Genomic DNA, 4048 nt, shown 5'->3' on the forward strand with positions numbered 1-4048 from the left:
GGGCTCTTTCTGGCTCTGAGCGGGGATTGGTCGTCAGGGCCTCCTTCCCACCTCTAAGCAGTCACTGTGAGCTCCCACCTCTGCCTCGGGGGGTCCCCAGAGGACGAGGACTGAGGGCCCTCCGTGCCTTCCCTCTTAACTGGACCTCCCATTTTTCTCACCTGAAGCAAAACCAAAACTAAACAAAACCAAAAATATTAAGGGAGACCTGAGCCCTATTTAGGAAACGTGGAGAGCATAGCACCCCCCCTCTTTTCTTTCTTTCTTGTATCCCAGGAGTTAACGTTTCATTTCCCTTGGTAGAAGTGAAAGGAAGGCTTCCCTTTTTCTGTTTGCTTTGTAATGTTTGCTTAGCAACTCCCAGCAGTGGCGGGAAGTCACAACCCGCCTCAGTCACTCATTCTTAGAGCTGTGTTCCTTGCAGATGGAGAAGTGGTCTTCTCCTGAAATCTCTGACAGGGAAGATGAGAGAAAGAGCTGGAGGTGTGGCAGCCACTTAAGAATGATAAAGTATTTTACTACAAAAGCCTCCTAATGGCACAGATGGGACTTCATCATAAAAGGTACAGTTTCTGTCCAGAGTATTTTGAGAAACTTCTGAAGCATTTAGCAGATATCAGTGCTATTTTCACAACAGTGTGTAGTATTGTTTTCTTACTTTTAAGAGGAGGAAGAAGGGGTGAAGGCATGGATGGGCATGTAGAGAGGACAAGGAGGTTTAGTTTGGTAGGAGTGGCAGGAAATAAGAACTCTGGGGTCCAGATCCCAGAGCCTTTGGTGCTGGGCTAAGTGGTCGTTACTCTAGGCAATGTGGAAGTGTTGAAGATTTTTTTTTTAAATGAAGTGTAATTGACATATAACATTAGTTGCAGGTGTATAACATCATTTGATATTTGTTTATATTGTGAAATGATCAGTACAATAAGCCTAGTTAATATCTGTCCCCATACAGAGCTATTTTTTTTTATGATGACAATTTCTAAGATCTACTCTTTTATCAACTTTCAAATATGCAATACAGTATTATTTATAGTCACCATGTTGTACATTATATCCCCTGGACTCATTTATCTTATAACTGGAAATTTGTACTATTTTTGACCCCCTTCAATCATTTCGCCCACCCGCTGCCCTCCACGTCTGGCAACCATCAGTCTGTTCTCTTGAGATTCCATAACTGAGATCATATGGTATTTGTTTTTCTTTGTCTGACTTATTTCACTTAGCACATACCCTCAAGGTCCATCCATGTGTTGCAAATGGCAATATTTTCTTCTTTTTTATGGCTAGATAACATTCCATTTTATATACATATTCTTTTTCCACTCATCCATTGATGGATGCTTAGATTCCTGCCTTGGCTATCATAAATAGTGCTGCAGTGAGAATGAGGGTGTATATATCTTTTCAAGTTAGTGTTTTCTTTTCCTTTGACTAAATACCCAGAGGTGGGACTGATGGATCATTATTAGGTAATTCTATTTTTAATTTTTGAGGATCCTCATACTGCTTTCCATATCTGCTTTTCACTGTGGCTGCACCAATTCACATTCCCATCAACAGTGCACGAGGGGCCGATCTTCTCCACATTCTTGTCTTTTTGATAATAGCCATTCTAACAGGTGTGAGATGACAGCTCCCTATGGTTTTAATTTCATTTCCCTGATGATTAGCGACGTAGAGCACCTTTTCATGTGCCTCTTGGCTATCTGTATGTCTTCTTTGGAGAAATGTCCAGTTTTTCTACCCATTTTTAAATCCACTCGTTTTTTTTTTTTTGCTATTGAGTTCTTCATATATTTTCGATATTTATGCCTTATCAGATAGATGGTACACAAATACTTTCTCCCATTCCATAGGTTGCCTCTTTGTTTTGTTGATGGTTTCCTTTGCAGTAGTGAAGTTTCATGTAGTCCCGCTTGTTTATTTTTATTTTGATGCCTTTAGTGTGTACTGTTCTTAATCATTTTAGGTCAGGTTTCCAGAGAAGGCATAGCAGCACTCAGCCAAAACTTAATAAAAATGTGTAGCTTGAATCATTAACCCAGTTCATAGTGTGTTGTATCCAACAGGCAAAGATTTAGCATTTTCTGGTTAGGATCAAAAGCAGAAAACAAAGCCTGAAGCCTGATATTGTCTTTAGGAATTATGCCCTCCTAAGGCTAATGGGCTAGTCATTGGGTTCCCACCATCGCCTATACATTTTGTAGCATGAGCATTTGTTAAAGTTAACTCTTCGCTTCCCTGGCCCTAGTAACTAGGACTGACTGCTCACCAAGGATGTATAAGGAGAGGGTCTGCTGCAGAGCCAAGGAACCCAAAAGCTTATTTTATCCTTATCACATCCGTCTATCTGAGGTACTGATCCATCAGGGACAAAATTTTCTGACCAAGGGGAGAAACACTGTCCAGAATTACATAAAGCATGGTCCAGAATCTGTAACTCTGAGTGACTACAACTGGGATATCTACTGGTTCAGCCCCTGGCAGCAGCCATAACCACACCTGACCCAGCAGGCAGTTCTCAGAATTTGAAAGGAAATTGGCACTATTTTGGGATTATGGGAAAGCCAGTGGAATCTCACAGCCGGCTCTCCCCCACTGCCCCATCCCAGAGCACTCTGCTAGGGATAGTTGGTGGGATACTGTTCATTTCACATACATGATTTTAATGGAATGCAAACAAATTTCTATTATGATTACTCTGCCCTTTAAGCTGTGAATACAATACCCAGTGTACGTTTTAAAAATTCATTGAATTCATTACTTAATTCTGAAAAAATAATGCATCCTTAAAACATGGATTTGACTTACAAATCTCTTTGAATACATATGAAACTAAACTAATAAAAATAAAGAGTAAGGATGAGAGGAGCTATAGGACTAAATTAAAACACATACTCAAAGGAGATGGAGCATCATTCAATAGAATAGCAAACAAATGATTCCCTTAAAGAAATCTCTAAAATTTGCCAAGAGTAATGGAATCTTCATGGTCCTGAAATAAATCAAGGCCCTTGGCACAATCCTAATTTGCTTAAATGTGTAATGTCTTCCCACCCACTGCCTTCCCCACCCTATCACCAATCCTAAATTTAAGAAGGAGACTTGACTTTGTTAATAGGCTAAACAAATCTATTGTATATTTCATATTTGCTATGTCGTTTCTTAAATATTTGGTTTTGAAATAATCCATTTTATACTGTCTCACTGTAGGAATTGTAAGACTAGAGCTGAAGGCTACAGGTCATTGCTTGGGGACTCAGAGTGACTGCTACCGGCCTTGGTTCTCCCCTCCACACCAGCTCACAAACCAGGCAGGGTGCATAATGCCTGTGTGTTGATAAAGCATTGTGTGCAAAGGCCCCAAGACAGATATTAATAACTGTGCCACACTTGCACTAGCTTCTCCGTGGAATCCTGCAAATAGAGATCTATTCCACAACCGAGCGCAAATCCAGCCCGAGACCACATCGCCCCCTCCAGATATGATGGCCTCTCTTTTAATTCCTGCCAGTTCACCACATCAGCGATGTCTACAACTGGAGGAGAGGAGGCCTTGATAAGGGGTGCCTATCCCAGGGAAGAAGGGCATGTGGGGGTCTGGTATAGAAGCTGCTAGAGACCAGGATTCAGGAGGCTGGCTTCTAGTGGGTAACCAAGCAGTAGCTCTCTGACCTTGGGCAAGCCATTTATTTCTTTGGATCTCATTTTCTTGGATCAAATTGAGAGATTTGGATTAAATCATCTCCAAAGCCGACTCTAAACGATTCTATCAGTCCTTCCTCAGAACTCTACTCCCTACCCGGCCCCTACCCCACATCCTGCTGTGCCCCTGTGCAAGAAAAAGTGACAGCTTGCAGGGCTGGCTCTAATTAAGTAGGAGGGTGTGGAGAGGATGACAAGAGAGTGCCAAACAGCAGCAATCTGCGCTCACCTGTAGGGCAGCAGGGGCTCCCCAAACAGCTGTGGGGCTCAGAGCTGGCCTTGGTGGCCAGCTGCACCAGAACTTGGGGGGCCTACCGCTTCTTCCCTCTCTCAGTTTCTG

General features: G+C 42.3%; 1 long non-coding RNA gene across 1 annotated transcript; it reads left to right on the forward strand.

The window, feature by feature from the left end:
- The first annotated feature begins 410 nt into the window (after nucleotides 1-410).
- LOC118918198 (uncharacterized) lies at nucleotides 411-3760 on the forward strand. Its single transcript, XR_005027046.2, has 2 exons — nucleotides 411-563; nucleotides 3217-3760. It is a non-coding gene; the product is annotated as an uncharacterized LOC118918198 (long non-coding RNA).
- The last annotated feature ends 288 nt before the right edge of the window (nucleotides 3761-4048 follow it).

Source organism: Manis pentadactyla, chromosome 2 (assembly GCF_030020395.1).
Source record: "Manis pentadactyla isolate mManPen7 chromosome 2, mManPen7.hap1, whole genome shotgun sequence".
NCBI classification, from domain to species: domain Eukaryota; kingdom Metazoa; phylum Chordata; class Mammalia; order Pholidota; family Manidae; genus Manis; species Manis pentadactyla.